The 22,302-nt window shown below is 40.7% G+C and overlaps 10 non-coding genes across 10 annotated transcripts; all 10 read left to right on the top strand.

Annotated features, from left to right (window-relative positions):
* The first annotated feature begins 8,733 nt into the window (after positions 1 to 8,733).
* Positions 8,734 to 8,806, top strand: trnav-cac (transfer RNA valine (anticodon CAC)). Its single transcript has one exon. It is a non-coding gene; the product is annotated as a tRNA-Val (tRNA).
* Positions 8,807 to 9,906: 1,100 nt separating this feature from the next.
* On the top strand, positions 9,907 to 9,979 carry trnav-aac (transfer RNA valine (anticodon AAC)). Its single transcript has one exon. It is a non-coding gene; the product is annotated as a tRNA-Val (tRNA).
* Positions 9,980 to 10,108: 129 nt separating this feature from the next.
* trnav-cac (transfer RNA valine (anticodon CAC)) lies at positions 10,109 to 10,181 on the top strand. Its single transcript has one exon. It is a non-coding gene; the product is annotated as a tRNA-Val (tRNA).
* Positions 10,182 to 11,616: 1,435 nt separating this feature from the next.
* trnav-cac (transfer RNA valine (anticodon CAC)) lies at positions 11,617 to 11,689 on the top strand. The gene has a single exon. It is a non-coding gene; the product is annotated as a tRNA-Val (tRNA).
* Positions 11,690 to 12,789: 1,100 nt separating this feature from the next.
* Positions 12,790 to 12,862, top strand: trnav-cac (transfer RNA valine (anticodon CAC)). Its single transcript has one exon. It is a non-coding gene; the product is annotated as a tRNA-Val (tRNA).
* A 1,233-nt stretch (positions 12,863 to 14,095) lies between these two features.
* trnav-aac (transfer RNA valine (anticodon AAC)) lies at positions 14,096 to 14,168 on the top strand. The gene has a single exon. It is a non-coding gene; the product is annotated as a tRNA-Val (tRNA).
* Positions 14,169 to 16,365: 2,197 nt separating this feature from the next.
* Positions 16,366 to 16,438, top strand: trnav-aac (transfer RNA valine (anticodon AAC)). Its single transcript has one exon. It is a non-coding gene; the product is annotated as a tRNA-Val (tRNA).
* Positions 16,439 to 17,873: 1,435 nt separating this feature from the next.
* trnav-aac (transfer RNA valine (anticodon AAC)) lies at positions 17,874 to 17,946 on the top strand. Its single transcript has one exon. It is a non-coding gene; the product is annotated as a tRNA-Val (tRNA).
* Positions 17,947 to 19,304: 1,358 nt separating this feature from the next.
* On the top strand, positions 19,305 to 19,377 carry trnav-aac (transfer RNA valine (anticodon AAC)). Its single transcript has one exon. It is a non-coding gene; the product is annotated as a tRNA-Val (tRNA).
* A 2,791-nt stretch (positions 19,378 to 22,168) lies between these two features.
* Positions 22,169 to 22,241, top strand: trnav-aac (transfer RNA valine (anticodon AAC)). Its single transcript has one exon. It is a non-coding gene; the product is annotated as a tRNA-Val (tRNA).
* The last annotated feature ends 61 nt before the right edge of the window (positions 22,242 to 22,302 follow it).

Genomic DNA, 22,302 nt, shown 5'->3' with positions numbered 1-22,302 from the left:
CAAATTGAGTTCCACAGAAAGAGCCATAATACCCACCCTTCTCAAGCCGTATTGTTTAATTAATTGACTAAGTAATTTCTGATTTCATTAGGTTCTGAGAGGGATAAATGTCCCACCCAGCCAAAGTCAGCCACACCCGTAGTATTCTACTCATTGGGTTTCCGTAGTGTACTGGTTATCACGTTCGGCTAACACGCGAAAGGTCCCCGGTTCGAGACCGGGCGGAAACACATTTTAACAGATTGGTCCTTCGCACTTCTCAGTATTTGCTATTCAGACTTTAGTTTCAGTAGTGTATTGGTTATCACGTTCGCCTCACACGCGAAAGTCAGTCACACCCTTAGTTTACCAATCATTCGGTTTCTGTAGTGTAGTGGTTGTCACGTTCGCCTCACACGCGAAAGGTCCCTGGTTCGAAACCGGGTGGAAACATTTTGTAATATTCAATATTTCCCAATGCCCAGAGGCTAGCATTTGGTTTGAAACAGTTGAGGTTTGTCTAAACCTTGCTGTCTACCTCTCCGACCAGTGGATCAATGTTGCCGTTTTTTTGGGGACCTCCACCATGCGATCTGTATGAATGTGACCAGACTGACAGCTTCTCTGAGCCAGGCAAATTCATTTATCAGGGTCATTGTAATGGATATATCCAAAGAAATGGCAATATAATCCAAGGTAAAACAAACAAAAATGTAGATCGTTTTCTGTCATTTCAGCTGCTTGATGTGATTGTGTGATAGATTTAGTTGGCTGGCTAGCAAAGGAAAAGAAGCTAGCCTGCATAGGTACAGTGCATTCGGAAAGTTTTCAGACCCCTTACTTTTTTCCACATTTTGTTACGTTACAGCCTTATACTAAAATGGATGAAATAAAATAAAATCTATCTACACACAATACCACATAATGACAAAGCGATAGCATATAGTTTTTATTAATGAAAAAAATATTTTAAAAATACCTTATTTACATACATTTTCAGACCCTTTGCTATGAGACTGGAAATTGAGCTCAGGTCCATCCTGTTTCCATTGATCATCCTTGAGATGTTTCTTCAACTTGATTGGAGTCCACCTGTGGTAAATTCAAATGATTGGTCATTTCTGCAGCATTGAAGGTACCCAAGAACACAGTGGCTTCCATCACTCTTAAATAGAAGAAGTTTGGAACCACCAAGCCTCTTCCAAGTTCCGGCTGCACACGATAATTCCCGGCTTCTCATGTCTACCTCACATAATATCCCAAATTGAGTTCCACAGAAAGAGCCATAATACCCACCCTTCTCAAGCCGTATTGTTTAATTAATTGACTAAGTAATTTCTGATTTCATTAGGTTCTGAGAGGGATAAATGTCCCACCCAGCCAAAGTCAGCCACACCCGTAGTATTCTACTCATTGGGTTTCCGTAGTGTACTGGTTATCACGTTCGGCTAACACGCGAAAGGTCCCCGGTTCGAGACCGGGCGGAAACACATTTTAACAGATTGGTCCTTCGCACTTCTCAGTATTTGCTATTCAGACTTTAGTTTCAGTAGTGTATTGGTTATCACGTTCGCCTCACACGCGAAAGTCAGTCACACCCTTAGTTTACCAATCATTCGGTTTCTGTAGTGTAGTGGTTGTCACGTTCGCCTCACACGCGAAAGGTCCCTGGTTCGAAACCGGGTGGAAACATTTTGTAATATTCAATATTTCCCAATGCCCAGAGGCTAGCATTTGGTTTGAAACAGTTGAGGTTTGTCTAAACCTTGCTGTCTACCTCTCCGACCAGTGGATCAATGTTGCCGTTTTTTTGGGGACCTCCACCATGCGATCTGTATGAATGTGACCAGACTGACAGCTTCTCTGAGCCAGGCAAATTCATTTATCAGGGTCATTGTAATGGATATATCCAAAGAAATGGCAATATAATCCAAGGTAAAACAAACAAAAATGTAGATTGTTTTCTGTCATTTCAGCTGCTTGATGTGATTGTGTGATAGATTTAGTTGGCTGGCTAGCAAAGGAAAAGAAGCTAGCCTGCATAGGTACAGTGCATTCGGAAAGTTTTCAGACCCCTTACTTTTTTCCACATTTTGTTACGTTACAGCCTTATACTAAAATGGATGAAATAAAATAAAATCTATCTACACACAATACCACATAATGACAAAGCGATAGCATATAGTTTTTATTAATGAAAAAAATATTTTAAAAATACCTTATTTACATACATTTTCAGACCCTTTGCTATGAGACTGGAAATTGAGCTCAGGTCCATCCTGTTTCCATTGATCATCCTTGAGATGTTTCTTCAACTTGATTGGAGTCCACCTGTGGTAAATTCAAATGATTGGTCATTTCTGCAGCATTGAAGGTACCCAAGAACACAGTGGCTTCCATCACTCTTAAATAGAAGAAGTTTGGAACCACCAAGCCTCTTCCAAGTTCCGGCTGCACACGATAATTCCCGGCTTCTCATGTCTACCTCACATAATATCCCAAATTGAGTTCCACAGAAAGAGCCATAATACCCACCCTTCTCAAGCCGTATTGTTTAATTAATTGACTAAGTAATTTCTGATTTCATTAGGTTCTGAGAGGGATAAATGTCCCACCCAGCCAAAGTCAGCCACACCCGTAGTATTCTACTCATTGGGTTTCCGTAGTGTACTGGTTATCACGTTCGGCTAACACGCGAAAGGTCCCCGGTTCGAGACCGGGCGGAAACACATTTTAACAGATTGGTCCTTCGCACTTCTCAGTATTTGCTATTCAGACTTTAGTTTCAGTAGTGTATTGGTTATCACGTTCGCCTCACACGCGAAAGTCAGTCACACCCTTAGTTTACCAATCATTCGGTTTCTGTAGTGTAGTGGTTGTCACGTTCGCCTCACACGCGAAAGGTCCCTGGTTCGAAACCGGGTGGAAACATTTTGTAATATTCAATATTTCCCAATGCCCAGAGGCTAGCATTTGGTTTGAAACAGTTGAGGTTTGTCTAAACCTTGCTGTCTACCTCTCCGACCAGTGGATCAATGTTGCCGTTTTTTTGGGGACCTCCACCATGCGATCTGTATGAATGTGACCAGACTGACAGCTTCTCTGAGCCAGGCAAATTCATTTATCAGGGTCATTGTAATGGATATATCCAAAGAAATGGCAATATAATCCAAGGTAAAACAAACAAAAATGTAGATCGTTTTCTGTCATTTCAGCTGCTTGATGTGATTGTGTGATAGATTTAGTTGGCTGGCTAGCAAAGGAAAAGAAGCTAGCCTGCATAGGTACAGTGCATTCGGAAAGTTTTCAGACCCCTTACTTTTTTCCACATTTTGTTACGTTACAGCCTTATACTAAAATGGATGAAATAAAATAAAATCTATCTACACACAATACCACATAATGACAAAGCGATAGCATATAGTTTTTATTAATGAAAAAAATATTTTAAAAATACCTTATTTACATACATTTTCAGACCCTTTGCTATGAGACTGGAAATTGAGCTCAGGTCCATCCTGTTTCCATTGATCATCCTTGAGATGTTTCTTCAACTTGATTGGAGTCCACCTGTGGTAAATTCAAATGATTGGTCATTTCTGCAGCATTGAAGGTACCCAAGAACACAGTGGCTTCCATCACTCTTAAATAGAAGAAGTTTGGAACCACCAAGCCTCTTCCAAGTTCCGGCTGCACACGATAATTCCCGGCTTCTCATGTCTACCTCACATAATATCCCAAATTGAGTTCCACAGAAAGAGCCATAATACCCATTAAATATTTTAAAAATACCTTATTTACGTAAGTTTTCAGACCCTTTGCTATGAGGCTGGAAATTGAGCTCAGGTCCATCCTGTTTCCATTGATCATCCTTGAGATGTTTCTTCAACTTGATTGGAGTCCACCTGTGGTAAATTCAAATGATTGGTCATTTCTGCAGCATTGAAGGTACCCAAGAACACAGTGGCTTCCATCACTCTTAAATGGAAGAAGTTTTGAACCACCAAGCCTCTTCCAAGAGCCGCTGCACACAATAATTCCCGGCTTCTCAAGCCTTATTGTTTAATTAATTGACTAAGTCATTTCTGATTTCATTAGGTTCTGAGAGCGATAAATGTCCCACCCAGCCAAAGTCAGCCACACCCGTAGTATTCTACTCATTGGGTTTCCGTAGTGTACTGGTTATCACGTTCGGCTAACGCGCGACAGGTCCCTGGTTCGAGACCGGGCGGAAACACATTTTAACAGATTGGTCCTTCGCACTTCTCAGTATTTGCTATTCAGACTTTAGTTTCAGTAGTGTATTGGTTATCACGTTCGCCTCACACGCGAAAGTCAGTCACACCCTTAGTTTTCCAATCATTCGGTTTCCGTAGTGTAGTGGTTATCACGTTCGCCTCACACGCGAAAGGTCCCTGGTTCGAAACCGGGTGGAAACATTTTGTAATATTCAATATTTCCCAATGCCCAGAGGCTAGCATTTGGTTTGAAACAGTTGAGGTTTGTCTAAACCTTGCTGTCTACCTCTCCGACCAGTGGATCAATGTTGCCGTTTTTTTGGGGACCTCCACCATGCGATCTGTATGAATGTGACCAGACTGACAGCTTCTCTGAGCCAGGCAAATTCATTTATCAGGGTCATTGTAATGGATATATCCAAAGAAATGGCAATATAATCCAAGGTAAAACAAACAAAAATGTAGATTGTTTTCTGTCATTTCAGCTGCTTGATGTGATTGTGTGATAGATTTAGTTGGCTGGCTAGCAAAGGAAAAGAAGCTAGCCTGCATAGGTACAGTGCATTCGGAAAGTTTTCAGACCCCTTACTTTTTTCCACATTTTGTTACGTTACAGCCTTATACTAAAATGGATGAAATAAAATAAAATCTATCTACACACAATACCACAAAATGACAAAGCGATAGCATATAGTTTTTATTAATGAAAAAAATATTTTAAAAATACCTTATTTACATACATTTTCAGACCCTTTGCTATGAGACTGGAAATTGAGCTCAGGTCCATCCTGTTTCCATTGATCATCCTTGAGATGTTTCTTCAACTTGATTGGAGTCCACCTGTGGTAAATTCAAATGATTGGTCATTTCTGCAGCATTGAAGGTACCCAAGAACACAGTGGCTTCCATCACTCTTAAATAGAAGAAGTTTGGAACCACCAAGCCTCTTCCAAGTTCCGGCTGCACACGATAATTCCCGGCTTCTCATGTCTACCTCACATAATATCCCAAATTGAGTTCCACAGAAAGAGCCATAATACCCACCCTTCTCAAGCCGTATTGTTTAATTAATTGACTAAGTAATTTCTGATTTCATTAGGTTCTGAGAGGGATAAATGTCCCACCCAGCCAAAGTCAGCCACACCCGTAGTATTCTACTCATTGGGTTTCCGTAGTGTACTGGTTATCACGTTCGGCTAACACGCGAAAGGTCCCCGGTTCGAGACCGGGCGGAAACACATTTTAACAGATTGGTCCTTCGCACTTCTCAGTATTTGCTATTCAGACTTTAGTTTCAGTAGTGTATTGGTTATCACGTTCGCCTCACACGCGAAAGTCAGTCACACCCTTAGTTTTCCAATCATTCGGTTTCCGTAGTGTAGTGGTTATCACGCTCGCCTCACACGCGAAAGGTCCCCGGTTCGAAACCGGGTGGAAACATTTTGTAATATTCAATATTTCCCAATGCCCAGAGGCTAGCATTTGGTTTGAAACAGTTGAGGTTTGTCTAAACCTTGCTGTCTACCTCTCCGACCAGTGGATCAATGTTGCCGTTTTTTTGGGGACCTCCACCATGCGATCTGTATGAATGTGACCAGACTGACAGCTTCTCTGAGCCAGGCAAATTCATTTATCAGGGTCATTGTAATGGATATATCCAAAGAAATGGCAATATAATCCAAGGTAAAACAAACAAAAATGTAGATTGTTTTCTGTCATTTCAGCTGCTTGATGTGATTGTGTGATAGATTTAGTTGGCTGGCTAGCAAAGGAAAAGAAGCAAGCCTGCATAGGTACAGTGCATTCGGAAAGTTTTCAGACCCCTTACTTTTTTCCACATTTTGTTACGTTACAGCCTTATACTAAAATGGATGAAATAAAATAAAATCTATCTACACACAATACCACATAATGACAAAGCGATAGCATATAGTTTTTATTAATGAAAAAAATATTTTAAAAATACCTTATTTACATACATTTTCAGACCCTTTGCTATGAGACTGGAAATTGAGCTCAGGTCCATCCTGTTTCCATTGATCATCCTTGAGATGTTTCTTCAACTTGATTGGAGTCCACCTGTGGTAAATTCAAATGATTGGTCATTTCTGCAGCATTGAAGGTACCCAAGAACACAGTGGCTTCCATCACTCTTAAATAGAAGAAGTTTGGAACCACCAAGCCTCTTCCAAGTTCCGGCTGCACACGATAATTCCCGGCTTCTCATGTCTACCTCACATAATATCCCAAATTGAGTTCCACAGAAAGAGCCATAATACCCATTAAATATTTTAAAAATACCTTATTTACTTAAGTTTTCAGACCCTTTGCTATGAGGCTGGAAATTGAGCTCAGGTCCATCCTGTTTCCATTGATCATCCTTGAGATGTTTCTTCAACTTGATTGGAGTCCACCTGTGGTAAATTCAAATGATTGGTCATTTCTGAAGCATTGAAGGTACCCAAGAACACAGTGGCTTCCATCACTCTTAAATAGAAGAAGTTTGGAACCACCAAGCCTCTTCCAAGTTCCGGCTGCACACGATAATTCCCGGCTTCTCATGTCTACCTCACATAATATCCCAAATTGAGTTCCACAGAAAGAGCCATAATACCCATTAAATATTTAAAAAATACCTTATTTATGTAAGTTTTCAGACCCTTTGCTATGAGGCTGGAAATTGAGCTCAGGTCCATCCTGTTTCCATTGATCATCCTTGAGATGTTTCTTCAACTTGATTGGAGTCCACCTGTGGTAAATTCAAATGATTGGTCATTTCTGCAGCATTGAAGGTACCCAAGAACACAGTGGCTTCCATCACTCTTAAATGGAAGAAGTTTTGAACCACCAAGCCTCTTCCAAGAGCCGCTGCACACAATAATTCCCGGCTTCTAAAGCCTTATTGTTTAATTAATTGACTAAGTAATTTCTGATTTCATTAGGTTCTGAGAGCGATAAATGTCCCACCCAGCCAAAGTCAGTCACACCCTTAGTTTTCCAATCATTCGGTTTCCGTAGTGTAGTGGTTATCACGTTCTCCTCACACGCGAAAGGTCCCCGGTTCGAGACCGGGTGGAAACACATTTTAACAGATTGGTCCTTCGCACTTCTCAGTATTTGCTATTCAGAATTTAGTTTCAGTAGTGTATTGGTTATCACGTTCGCCTCACACGCGAAAGTCAGTCACACCCTTAGTTTTCCAATCATTAGGTTTCCGTAGTGTAGTGGTTATCACGTTCGCCTCACACGCGAAAGGTCCCCGGTTCGAAACCGGGTGGAAACATTTTGTAATATTCAATATTTCCCAATGCCCAGAGGCTAGCATTTGGTTTGAAACAGTTGAGGTTTGTCTAAACCTTGCTGTCTACCTCTCCGACCAGTGGATCAATGTTGCCGTTTTTTTGGGGACCTCCACCATGCGATCTGTATGAATGTGACCAGACTGACAGCTTCTCTGAGCCAGGCAAATTCATTTATCAGGGTCATTGTAATGGATATATCCAAAGAAATGGCAATATAATCCAAGGTAAAACAAACAAAAATGTAGATCGTTTTCTGTCATTTCAGCTGCTTGATGTGATTGTGTGATAGATTTAGTTGGCTGGCTAGCAAAGGAAAAGAAGCTAGCCTGCATAGGTACAGTGCATTCGGAAAGTTTTCAGACCCCTTACTTTATTCCACATTTTGTTAAGTTACAGCCTTATACTAAAATGGATGAAATAAAATAAAATCTATCTACACACAATACCACATAATGACAAAGCGATAGCATATAGTTTTTATTAATGAAAAAAATATTTTAAAAATACCTTATTTACATACATTTTCAGACCCTTTGCTATGAGGCTGGAAATTGAGCTCAGGTCCATCCTGTTTCCATTGATCATCCTTGAGATGTTTCTTCAACTTGATTGGAGTCCACCTGTGGTAAATTCAAATGATTGGTCATTTCTGCAGCATTGAAGGTACCCAAGAACACAGTGGCTTCCATCACTCTTAAATAGAAGAAGTTTGGAACCACCAAGCCTCTTCCAAGTTCCGGCTGCACACGATAATTCCCGGCTTCTCATGTCTACCTCACATAATATCCCAAATTGAGTTCCACAGAAAGAGCCATAATACCCATTAAATATTTTAAAAATACCTTATTTACGTAAGTTTTCAGACCCTTTGCTATGAGGCTGGAAATTGAGCTCAGGTCCATCCTGTTTCCATTGATCATCCTTGAGATGTTTCTTCAACTTGATTGGAGTCCACCTGTGGTAAATTCAAATGATTGGTCATTTCTGCAGCATTGAAGGTACCCAAGAACACAGTGGCTTCCATCACTCTTAAATGGAAGAAGTTTTGAACCACCAAGCCTCTTCCAAGAGCCGCTGCACACAATAATTCCCGGCTTCTCAAGCCTTATTGTTTAATTAATTGACTAAGTAATTTCTGATTTCATTAGGTTCTGAGAGCGATAAATGTCCCACCCAGCCAAAGTCAGCCACACCCTTAGTTTTCCAATCATTCGGTTTCCGTAGTGTAGTGGTTATCACGTTCGCCTCACACGCGAAAGGTCCCCGGTTCGAGACCGGGCGGAAACACATTTTAACAGATTGGTCCTTCGCACTTCTCAGTATTTGCTATTCAGACTTTAGTTTCAGTAGTGTATTGGTTATCACGTTCGCCTCACACGCGAAAGTCAGTCACACCCTTAGTTTCCCAATCATTCGGTTTCCGTAGTGTAGTGGTTATCACGTTTGCCTCACACGCGAAAGGTCCCCGGTTCGAAACCGGGTGGAAACATTTTGTAATATTCAATATTTCCCAATGCCCAGAGGCTAGCATTTGGTTTGAAACAGTTGAGGTTTGTCTAAACCTTGCTGTCTACCTCTCCGACCAGTGGATCAATGTTGCCGTTTTTTTGGGGACCTCCACCATGCGATCTGTATGAATGTGACCAGACTGACAGCTTCTCTGAGCCAGGCAAATTCATTTATCAGGGTCATTGTAATGGATATATCCAAAGAAATGGCAATATAATCCAAGGTAAAACAAACAAAAATGTAGATAGTTTTCTGTCATTTCAGCTGCTTGATGTGATTGTGTGATAGATTTAGTTGGCTAGCTAGCAAAGGAAAAGAAGCTAGCCTGCATAGGTACAGTGCATTCGGAAAGTTTTCAGACCCCTTACTTTTTTCCACATTTTGTTACGTTACAGCCTTATACTAAAATGGATGAAATAAAATAAAATCTATCTACACACAATACCACATAATGACAAAGCGATAACATATAGTTTTTATTAATGAAAAAAATATTTTAAAAATACCTTATTTACATACATTTTCAGACCCTTTGCTATGAGGCTGGAAATTGAGCTCAGGTCCATCCTGTTTCCATTGATCATCCTTGAGATGTTTCTTCAACTTGATTGGAGTCCACCTGTGGTAAATTCAAATGATTGGTCATTTCTGCAGCATTGAAGGTACCCAAGAACACAGTGGCTTCCATCACTCTTAAATGGAAGAAGTTTTGAACCACCAAGCCTCTTCCAAGAGCCGCTGCACATAATAATTCCCGGCTTCTCAAGCCTTATTGTTTAATTAATTGACTAAGTAATTTCTGATATCATTAGGTTCTGAGAGCGATAAATGTCCCACCCAGCCAAAGTCAGCCACACCCTTAGTTTTCCACTCAATGGGTTTCCGTAGTGTAGTGGTTATCACGTTCGCCTAACACGCGAAAGGTCCCCGGTTCGAGACCGGGCGGAAACACATTTTAACAAATTGGTCCTTCGCACTTCTCAGTATTTGCTATTCAGACTTTAGTTTCAGTAGTGTATTGGTTATCACGTTCGCCTCACACGCGAAAGTCAGTGACACCCTTAGTTTTCCAATCATTCGGTTTCCGTAGTGTAGTGGTTATCACGTTCGCCTCACACGCGAAAGGTCCCTGGTTCGAAACCGGGCGGAAACATCTTGTAATATTCAATATTTCCCAATGCCCAGAGGCTAGCATTTGGTTTGAAACAGTTGAGGTTTGTCTAAACCTTGCTGTCTACCTCTCCGACCTGTGGATCAATGTTGCCGTTTTTTTGGGGACCTCCACCATGAGATCTGTATGAATGTGACCAGACTGACAGCTTCTCTGAGCCAGGCAAATTCATTTATCAGGGTCATTGTAATGGATATATCCAAAGAAATGGCAATATAATCCAAGGTAAAACAAACAAAAATGTAGATCGTTTTCTGTCATTTCAGCTGCTTGATGTGATTGTGTGATAGATTTAGTTGGCTGGCTAGCAAAGGAAAAGAAGCTAGCCAGCATAGGTACAGTGCATTCGGAAAGTTTTCAGACCCCTTACATTTTTCCACATTTTGTTACGTTACAGCCTTATACTAAAATGGATGAAATAAAATAAAATCTATCTACACACAATACCACATAATGACAAAGCGATAACATATAGTTTTTATTAATGAAAAAAATATTTTAAAAATACCTTATTTACATACATTTTCAGACCCTTTGCTATGAGGCTGGAAATTGAGCTCAGGTCCATCCTGTTTCCATTGATCATCCTTGAGATGTTTCTTCAACTTGATTGGAGTCCACCTGTGGTAAATTCAAATGATTGGTCATTTCTGCAGCATTGAAGGTACCCAAGAACACAGTGGCTTCCATCACTCTTAAATGGAAGAAGTTTGGAACCACCAAGCCTCTTCCAAGTTCCGGCTGCACACGATAATTCCCGGCTTCTCATGTCTACCTCACATAATATCCCAAATTGAGTTCCACAGAAAGAGCCATAATACCCATTAAATATTTTAAAAATACCTTATTTACGTAAGTTTTCAGACCCTTTGCTATGAGGCTGGAAATTGAGCTCAGGTCCATCCTGTTTCCATTGATCATCCTTGAGATGTTTCTTCAACTTGATTGGAGTCCACCTGTGGTAAATTCAAATGATTGGTCATTTCTGCAGCATTGAAGGTACCCAAGAACACAGTGGCTTCCATCACTCTTAAATGGAAGAAGTTTTGAACCACCAAGCCTCTTCCAAGAGCCGCTGCACACAATAATTCCCGGCTTCTCAAGCCTTATTGTTTAATTAATTGACTAAGTAATTTCTGATTTCATTAGGTTCTGAGAGCGATAAATGTCCCACCCAGCCAAAGTCAGCCACACCCTAAGTACTCCACTCATTGGGTTTCCGTAGTGAAGTGGTTATCACGTTCGCCTAACACGCGAAAGGTCCCCGGTTCGAGACCGGGCGGAAACACATTTTAACAAATTGGTCCTTCGCACTTCTCAGTATTTGCTATTCAGACTTTAGTTTCAGTAGTGTATTGGTTATCACGTTCGCCTCACACGCGAAAGTCAGTGACACCCTTAGTTTTCCAATCATTCGGTTTCCGTAGTGTAGTGGTTATCACGTTCGCCTCACACGCGAAAGGTCCCCGGTTCGAAACCGGGCGGAAACATTTGGTAATATTCAATATTTCCCAATGCCCAGAGGCTAGCATTTGGTTTGAAACAGTTGAGGTTTGTCTAAACCTTGCTGTCTACCTCTCCGACCTGTGGATCAATGTTGCCGTTTTTTTGGGGACCTCCACCATGAGATCTGTATGAATGTGACCAGACTGACAGCTTCTCTGAGCCAGGCAAATTCATTTATCAGGGTCATTGTAATGGATATATCCAAAGAAATGGCAATATAATCCAAGGTAAAACAAACAAAAATGTAGATCGTTTTCTGTCATTTCAGCTGCTTGATGTGATTGTGTGATAGATTTAGTTGGCTGGCTAGCAAAGGAAAAGAAGCTAGCCAGCATAGGTACAGTGCATTCGGAAAGTTTTCAGACCCCTTACATTTTTCCACATTTTGTTACGTTACAGCCTTATACTAAAATGGATGAAATAAAATAAAATCTATCTACACACAATACCACATAATGACAAAGCGATAACATATCGTTTTTATTAATGAAAAAAATATTTTAAAAATACCTTATTTACATACATTTTCAGACCCTTTGCTATGAGGCTGGAAATTGAGCTCAGGTCCATCCTGTTTCCATTGATCATCCTTGAGATGTTTCTTCAACTTGATTGGAGTCCACCTGTGGTAAATTCAAATGATTGGTGATTTCTGCAGCATTGAAGGTACCCAAGAACACAGTGGCTTCCATCACTCTTAAATGGAAGAAGTTTTGAACCACCAAGCCTCTTCCAAGAGCCGCTGCACACAATAATTCCCGGCTTCTCAAGCCTTATTGTTTAATTAATTGACTAAGTAATTTCTGATTTCATTAGATTCTGAGAGCGATAAATGTCCCACCCAGCCAAAGTCACCCACACCCTTAGTACTCCACTCATTGGGTTTCCGTAGTGTAGTGGTTATCAAGTTCGCCTAACACGCGAAAGATCCCCGGTTCGAGACCGGGCGGAAACACATTTTAACAAATTGGTCCTTCGCACTTCTCAGTATTTGCTATTCAGACTTTAGTGTCAGTAGTGTATTGGTTATCACGTTCGCCTCACACGCGAAAGTCAGTCACACCCTTAGTTTTCCAAAAGTTCGGTTTCCGTAGTGTAGTGGTTATCACGTTTGCCTCACACGCGAAAGGTCCCCGGTTCGAATCCGGGCGGAAACATTTTGTAATATTCAATATTTCCCAATGCCAAAAGGCTAGCATTTGGTTTGAAACTGTTGAGGTTTGTCTAAACCTTGCTGTCTACCTCTCCGACCTGTGGATCAATGTTGCCGTTTTTTTGGGGACCTCCACCATGTGATCTGTATGAATGTGACCAGACTGACAGCTTCTCTGAGCCAGGCAAATTCATTTATCAGGGTCATTGTAATGGATATATCCAAAGAAATGGCAATATAATCCAAGGTAAAACAAACAAAAATGTAGATCGTTTTCTGTCATTTCAGCTGCTTGATGTGATTGTGTGATAGATTTAGTTGGCTGGCTAGCAAAGGAAAAGAAGCTAGCCTGCATAGGTACAGTGCATTCAGAAAGTTTTCAGACCCCTTACTTTTTTCCACATTTTGTTACGTTACAGCCTTATACTAAAATGGATGAAATAAAATAAAATCTATCCACACACAATACCACATAATGACAAAGCGATAGCATATAGTTTTTATTAATGAAAAAAATATTTTAAAAATACCTTATTTACATACATTTTCAGACCCTTTGCTATGAGGCTGGAAATTGAGCTCAGGTCCATCCTGTTTCCATTGATCATCCTTGAGATGTTTCTTCAACTTGATTGGAGTCCACCTGTGGTAAATTCAAATGATTGGTCATTTCTGCAGCATTGAAGGTACCCAAGAACACAGTGGCTTCCATCACTCTTAAATAGAAGAAGTTTGGAACCACCAAGCCTCTTCCAAGTTCCGGCTGCACACGATAATTCCCGGCTTCTCATGTCTACCTCACATAATATCCCAAATTGAGTTCCACAGAAAGAGCCATAATACCCATTAAATATTTTAAAAATACCTTATTTACGTACGTTTTCAGACCCTTTGCTATGAGGCTGGAAATTGAGCTCAGGTCCATCCTGTTTCCATTGATCATCCTTGAGATGTTTCTTCAACTTGATTGGAGTCCACCTGTGGTAAATTCAAATGATTGGTCATTTCTGCAGCATTGAAGGTACCCAAGAACACAGTGGCTTCCATCACTCTTAAATGGAATAAGTTTTCAACCACCAAGCCTCTTCCAAGAGCCGCTGCACACAATAATTCCCGGCTTCTCAAGCCTTATTGTTTAATTAATTGACTAAGTAATTTCTGATTTCATTAGGTTCTGAGAGCGATAAATGTCCCACCCAGCCAAAGTCAGCCACACCCTTAGTACTCCACTCAATGGGTTTCCGTAGTGTAGTGGTTATCACGTTCGCCTAACACGCGAAAGGTCCCCGGTTCGAGACCGGGCGGAAACACATTTTAACAAATTGGTCCTTCGCACTTCTCAGTATTTGCTATTCAGACTTTAGTGTCAGTAGTGTATTGGTTATCACGTTCGCCTCACACGCGAAAGTCAGTGACACCCTTAGTTTTCCAATCATTCGGTTTCCGTAGTGTAGTGGTTATCACGTTCGCCTCACACGTGAAAGGTCCCCGGTTCGAAACCGGGCGGAAACATTTTGTAATATTCAATATTTCCCAATGCCCAGAGGCTAGCATTTGGTTTGAAACAGTTGAGGTTTGTCTAAACCTTGCTGTCTACCTCTCCGACCTGTGGATCAATGTTGCCGTTTTTTTGGGGACCTCCACCATGAGATCTGTATGAATGTGACCAGACTGACAGCTTCTCTGAGCCAGGCAAATTCATTTATCAGGGTCATTGTAATGGATATATCCAAAGAAATGGCAATATAATCCAAGGTAAAACAAACAAAAATGTAGATCGTTTTCTGTCATTTCAGCTGCTTGATGTGATTGTGTGATAGATTTAGTTGGCTGGCTAGCAAAGGAAAAGAAGCTAGCCAGCATAGGTACAGTGCATTCGGAAAGTTTTCAGACCCCTTACATTTTTCCACATTTTGTTACGTTACAGCCTTATACTAAAATGGATGAAATAAAATAAAATCTATCTACACACAATACCACATAATGACAAAGCGATAACATATCGTTTTTATTAATGAAAAAAATATTTTAAAAATACCTTATTTACATACATTTTCAGACCCTTTGCTATGAGGCTGGAAATTGAGCTCAGGTCCATCCTGTTTCCATTGATCATCCTTGAGATGTTTCTTCAACTTGATTGGAGTCCACCTGTGGTAAATTCAAATGATTGGTCATTTCTGCAGCATTGAAGGTACCCAAGAACACAGTGGCTTCCATCACTCTTAAATGGAAGAAGTTTTGAACCACCAAGCCTCTTCCAAGAGCCGCTGCACACAATAATTCCCGGCTTCTCAAGCCTTATTGTTTAATTAATTGACTAAGTAATTTCTGATTTCATTAGATTCTGAGAGCGATAAATGTCCCACCCAGCCAAAGTCAGCCACACCCTTAGTACTCCACTCATTGGGTTTCCGTAGTGTAGTGGTTATCATGTTCGCCTAACACGCGAAAGGTCCCCGGTTCGAGACCGGGCGGAAAAACATTTGAACAAATTGGTCCTTCGCACTTCTCAGTATTTGCTATTCAGACTTTAGTTTCAGTAGTGTAGTGGTTGTCACGTTCGCTTCGCACGCGAAAGGTCCCCTGTTCGAAACCGGGCGGAAACATTTTGTAATATTCAATATTTCCCAATGCCCAGAGGCTAGCATTTGGTTTGAAACAGTTGAGGTTTGTCTAAACCTTGCTGTCTACCTCTCCGACCTGTGGATCAATGTTGCCGTTTTTTTGGGGACCTCCACCATGAGATCTGTATGAATGTGACCAGACTGACAGCTTCTCTGAGCCAGGCAAATTCATTTATCAGGGTCATTGTAATGGATATATCCAAAGAAATGGCAATATAATCCAAGGTAAAACAAACAAAAATGTAGATCGTTTTCTGTCATTTCAGCTGCTTGATGTGATTGTGTGATAGATTTAGTTGGCTGGCTAGCAAAGGAAAAGAAGCTAGCCAGCATAGGTACAGTGCATTCGGAAAGTTTTCAGACCCCTTACATTTTTCCACATTTTGTTACGTTACAGCCTTATACTAAAATGGATGAAATAAAATAAAATCTATCTACACACAATACCACATAATGACAAAGCGATAACATATCGTTTTTATTAATGAAAAAAATATTTTAAAAATACCTTATTTACATACATTTTCAGACCCTTTGCTATGAGGCTGGAAATTGAGCTCAGGTCCATCCTGTTTCCATTGATCATCCTTGAGATGTTTCTTCAACTTGATTGGAGTCCACCTGTGGTAAATTCAAATGATTGGTCATTTCTGCAGCATTGAAGGTACCCAAGAACACAGTGGCTTCCATCACTCTTAAATGGAAGAAGTTTTGAACCACCAAGCCTCTTCCAAGAGCCGCTGCACACAATAATTCCCGGCTTCTCAAGCCTTATTGTTTAATTAATTGACTAAGTAATTTCTGATTTCATTAGATTCTGAGAGCGATAAATGTCCCACCCAGCCAAAGTCAGCCACACCCTTAGTACTCCACTCATTGGGTTTCCGTAGTGTAGTGGTTATCACGTTCGCCTAACACGCGAAAGATCCCCGGTTCGAGACCGGGCGGAAACACATTTTAACAAATTGGTCCTTCGCACTTCTCAGTATTTGCTATTCAGACTTTAGTTTCAGTAGTGTATTGGTTATCACGTTCGCCTCACACGCGAAAGTCAGTCGCGCCCTTAGTTTTCCAAAAGTTCGGTTTCCGTAGTGTAGTGGTTATCACGTTTGCCTCACATGCGAAAGGTCCCCGGTTCGAATCTGGGCGGAAACATTTTGTAATATTCAATATTTCCCAATGCCAAAAGGCTAGCATTTGGTTTGAAACTGTTGAGGTTTGTCTAAACCTTGCTGTCTACCTCTCCGACCTGTGGATCAATGTTGCCGTTTTTTTGGGGACCTCCACCATGTGATCTGTATGAATGTGACCAGACTGACAGCTTCTCTGAGCCAGGCAAATTCATTTATCAGGGTCATTGTAATGGATATATCCAAAGAAATGGCAATATAATCCAAGGTAAAACAAACAAAAATGTAGATCGTTTTCTGTCATTTCAGCTGCTTGATGTGATTGTGTGATAGATTTAGTTGGCTGGCTAGCAAAGGAAAAGAAGCTAGCCTGCATAGGTACAGTGCATTCGGAAAGTTTTCAGACCCCTTACTTTTTTCCACATTTTGTTACGTTACAGCCTTATACTAAAATGGATGAAATAAAATAAAATCTATCCACACACAATACCACATAATGACAAAGCGATAGCATATAGTTTTTATTAATGAAAAAAATATTTTAAAAATACCTTATTTACATACATTTTCAGACCCTTTGCTATGAGGCTGGAAATTGAGCTCAGGTCCATCCTGTTTCCATTGATCATCCTTGAGATGTTTCTTCAACTTGATTGGAGTCCACCTGTGGTAAATTCAAATGATTGGTCATTTCTGCAGCATTGAAGGTACCCAAGAACACAGTGGCTTCCATCACTCTTAAATAGAAGAAGTTTGGAACCACCAAGCCTCTTCCAAGTTCCGGCTGCACACGATAATTCCCGGCTTCTCATGTCTACCTCACATAATATCCCAAATTGAGTTCCACAGAAAGAGCCATAATACCCATTAAATATTTTAAAAATACCTTATTTACGTACGTTTTCAGACCCTTTGCTATGAGGCTGGAAATTGAGCTCAGGTCCATCCTGTTTCCATTGATCATCCTTGAGATGTTTCTTCAACTTGATTGGAGTCCACCTGTGGTAAATTCAAATGATTGGTCATTTCTGCAGCATTGAAGGTACCCAAGAACACAGTGGCTTCCATCACTCTTAAATGGAATAAGTTTTGAACCACCAAGCCTCTTCCAAGAGCCGCTGCACACAATAATTCCCGGCTTCTCAAGCCTTATTGTTTAATTAATTGACTAAGTAATTTCTGATTTCATTAGGTTCTGAGAGCGATAAATGTCCCACCCAGCCAAAGTCAGCCACACCCTTAGTACTCCACTCAATGGGTTTCCGTAGTGTAGTGGTTATCACGTTCGCCTAACACGCGAAAGGTCCCCGGTTCGAGACCGGGCGGAAACACATTTTAACAAATTGGTCCTTCGCACTTCTCAGTATTTGCTATTCAGACTTTAGTTTCAGTAGTGTAGTGGTTATCACGTTTGCCTCACACGCGAAAGGTCCCCGGTTCGAAACCGGGCGGAAACATTTGGTAATATTCAGTATTTCCCAATGCCCAGAGGCTAGCATTTGGTTTGAAACAGTTGAGGTTTGTCTAAACCTTGCTGTCTACCTCTCCGACCTGTGGATCAATGTTGCCGTTTTTTGGGGGACCTCCACCATGCGATCTGTATGAATGTGACCAGACTGACAGCTTCTCTGAGCCAGGCAAATTCATTTATCAGGGTCATTGTAATGGATATATCCAAAGAAATGGCAATATAATCCAAGGTAAAACAAACAAAAATGTAGATTGTTTTCTGTCATTTCAGCTGCTTGATGTGATTGTGTGATAGATTTAGTTGGCTGGCTAGCAAAGGAAAAGAAGCTAGCCTGCATAGGTACAGTGCATTCGGAAAGTTTTCAGACCCCTTACTTTTTTCCACATTTTGTTACGTTACAGCCTTGTACTAAAATGGATAAAATAAAATAACATCTATCTACACACAATCCCACATAATGACAAAGCGATAACATATAGTTTTTATTAATGAAAAAATATTTTAAAAATACCTTATTTACATACATTTTCAGACCCTTTGCTATGAGGCTGGAAATTGAGCTCAGGTCCATCCTGTTTCCATTGATCATCCTTGAGATGTTTCTTCAACTTGATTGGAGTCCACCTGTGGTAAATTCAAATGATTGGTCATTTCTGCAGCATTGAAGGTACCCAAGAACACAGTGGCTTCCATCACTCTTAAATAGAAGAAGTTTGGAACCACCAAGCCTCTTCCAAGTTCCGGCTGCACACGATAATTCCCGGCTTCTCATGTCTACCTCACATAATATCCCAAATTGAGTTCCACAGAAAGAGCCATAATACCCATTAAATATTTTAAAAATACCTTATTTACGTACGTTTTCAGACCCTTTGCTATGAGGCTGGAAATTGAGCTCAGGTCCATCCTGTTTCCATTGATCATCCTTGAGATGTTTCTTCAACTTGATTGGAGTCCACCTGTGGTAAATTCAAATGATTGGTCATTTCTGCAGCATTGAAGGTACCCAAGAACACAGTGGCTTCCATCACTCTTAAATGGAATAAGTTTTGAACCACCAAGCCTCTTCCAAGAGCCGCTGCACACAATAATTCCCGGCTTCTCAAGCCTTATTGTTTAATTAATTGACTAAGTAATTTCTGATTTCATTAGGTTCTGAGAGCGATAAATGTCCCACCCAGCCAAAGTCAGCCACACCCTTAGTACTCCACTCAATGGGTTTCCGTAGTGTAGTGGTTATCACGTTTGCCTAACACGCGAAAGGTCCCCGGTTCGAGACCGGGCGGAAACACATTTTAACAAATTGGTCCTTCGCACTTCTCAGTATTTGCTATTCAGACTTTAGTTTCAGTAGTGTAGTGGTTATCACGTTTGCCTCACACGCGAAAGGTCCCCGGTTCGAAACCGGGCGGAAACATTTGGTAATATTCAGTATTTCCCAATGCCCAGAGGCTAGCATTTGGTTTGAAACAGTTGAGGTTTGTCTAAACCTTGCTGTCTACCTCTCCGACCTGTGGATCAATGTTGCCGTTTTTTGGGGGACCTCCACCATGCGATCTGTATGAATGTGACCAGACTGACAGCTTCTCTGAGCCAGGCAAATTCATTTATCAGGGTCATTGTAATGGATATATCCAAAGAAATGGCAATATAATCCAAGGTAAAACAAACAAAAATGTAGATTGTTTTCTGTCATTTCAGCTGCTTGATGTGATTGTGTGATAGATTTAGTTGGCTGGCTAGCAAAGGAAAAGAAGCTAGCCTGCATAGGTACAGTGCATTCGGAAAGTTTTCAGACCCCTTACTTTTTTCCACATTTTGTTACGTTACAGCCTTATACTAAAATGGATAAAATAAAATAACATCTATCTACACACAATCCCACATAATGACAAAGCGATAACATATAGTTTTTATTAATGAAAAAATATTTTAAAAATACCTTATTTACATACATTTTCAGACCCTTTGCTATGAGGTTGGAAATTGAGCTCAGGTCCATCCTGTTTCCATTGATCATCCTTGAGATGTTTCTTCAACTTGATTGGAGTCCACCTGTGGTAAATTCAAATGATTGGTCATTTCTGCAGCATTGAAGGTACCCAAGAACAGAGTGGCTTCCATCACTCTTAAATAGAAGAAGTTTGGAACCACCAAGCCTCTTCCAAGTTCCGGCTGCACACGATAATTCCCGGCTTCTCATGTCTACCTCACATAATATCCCAAATTGAGTACCACAGAAAGAGCCATAATACCCATTAAATATTTTAAAAATACCTTATTTACGTACGTTTTCAGACCCTTTGCTATGAGGCTGGAAATTGAGCTCAGGTCCATCCTGTTTCCATTGATCATCCTTGAGATGTTTCTTCAACTTGATTGGAGTCCACCTGTGGTAAATTCAAATGATTGGTCATTTCTGCAGCAATGAAGGTACCCAAGAACACAGTGGCTTCCATCACTCTTAAATGGAAGAAGTTTTGAACCACCAAGCCTCTTCCAAGAGCCGCTGCACACAATAATTCCCGGCTTCTCAAGCCTTACTGTTTAATTAATTGACTAAGCAATTTCTGATTTCATTAGGTTCTGAGAGCGATAAATGTCCCACCCAGCCAAAGTCAGCCACACCCTTAGTACTCCACTCATTGGGTTTCCGTAGTGTAGTGGTTATCATGTTCGCCTAACACGCGAAAGGTCCCCGGTTCGAGACCGGGCGGAAAAACATTTGAACAAATTGGTCCTTCGCACTTCTCAGTATTTGCTATTCAGACTTTAGTTTCAGTAGTGTAGTGGTTGTCACGTTCGCTTCGCACGCGAAAGGTCCCCTGTTCGAAACCGGGCGGAAACATTTTGTAATATTCAATATTTCCCAATGCCCAGAGGCTAGCATTTGGTTTGAAACAGTTGAGGTTTGTCTAAACCTTGCTGTCTACCTCTCCGACCTGTGGATCAATGTTGCCGTTTTTTTTGGGGACCTCCACCATGCGATCTGTATGAATGTGACCAGACTGACAGCTTCTCTGAGCAAGGCAAATTCATTTATCAGGGTCATTGTAATGGATATATCCAAAGAAATGGCAATATAATCCAAGGTAAAACAAACAAAAATGTAGATTGTTTTCTGTCATTTCAGCTGCTTGATGTGATTGTGTGATAGATTTAGTTGGCTGGCTAGCAAAGGAAAATAAGCTAGCCTGCATAGGTACAGTGCATTCGGAAAGTTTTCAGACCCCTTACTTTTTTCCACATTTTGTTACGTTACAGCCTTATACTAAAATGGATGAAATAAAATAAAATCTATCTACACACAATACCACATAATGACAAAGCGATAACATATAGTTTTTATTAATGAAAAAAATATTTTAAAAATACCTTATTTACATACATTTTCAGACCCTTTGCTATGAGGCTGGAAATTGAGCTCAGGTCCATCCTGTTTCCATTGATCATCCTTGAGATGTTTCTTCAACTTGATTGGAGTCCACCTGTGGTAAATTCAAATGATTGGTCATTTCTGCAGCATTGAAGGTACCCAAGAACACAGTGGCTTCCATCACTCTTAAATAGAAGAAGTTTGGAACCACCAAGCCTCTTCCAAGTTCCGGCTGCACACGATAATTCCCGGCTTCTCATGTCTACCTCACATAATATCCCAAATTGAGTACCACAGAAAGAGCCATAATACCCATTAAATATTTTAAAAATACCTTATTTACGTACGTTTTCAGACTCTTTGCTATGAGGCTGGAAATTGAGCTCAGGTCCATCCTGTTTCCATTGATCATCCTTGAGATGTTTCTTCAACTTGATTGGAGTCCACCTGTGGTAAATTCAAATGATTGGTCATTTCTGCAGCATTGAAGGTACCCAAGAACACAGTGGCTTCCATCACTCTTAAATGGAAGAAGTTTTGAACCACCAAGCCTCTTCCAAGAGCCGCTGCACACAATAATTCCCGGCTTCTCAAGCCTTATTGTTTAATTAATTGACTAAGTAATTTCTGATTTCATTAGGTTCTGAGAGCGATAAATGTCCCACCCAGCCAAAGTCAGCCACACCCTTAGTACTCCACTCAATGGGTTTCCGTAGTGTAGTGGTTATCACGTTCGCCTAACACGCGAAAGGTCCCCGGTTCGAGACCGGGCGGAAACACATTTTAACAAATTGGTCCTTCGCACTTCTCAGTATTTGCTATTCAGGCTTTAGTTTCAGT

The sequence above is a fragment of the Oncorhynchus mykiss genome, chromosome 8 (genome assembly GCF_057628025.1).
Source record: "Oncorhynchus mykiss isolate SJ-2025 chromosome 8, ASM5762802v1, whole genome shotgun sequence".
In the NCBI taxonomy this organism is placed as follows: Eukaryota; Metazoa; Chordata; class Actinopteri; order Salmoniformes; family Salmonidae; genus Oncorhynchus; species Oncorhynchus mykiss.
The sequence above is the reverse complement of the archived record's forward strand: the minus strand, read 5'-3'. Positions and strand labels throughout refer to the sequence as shown.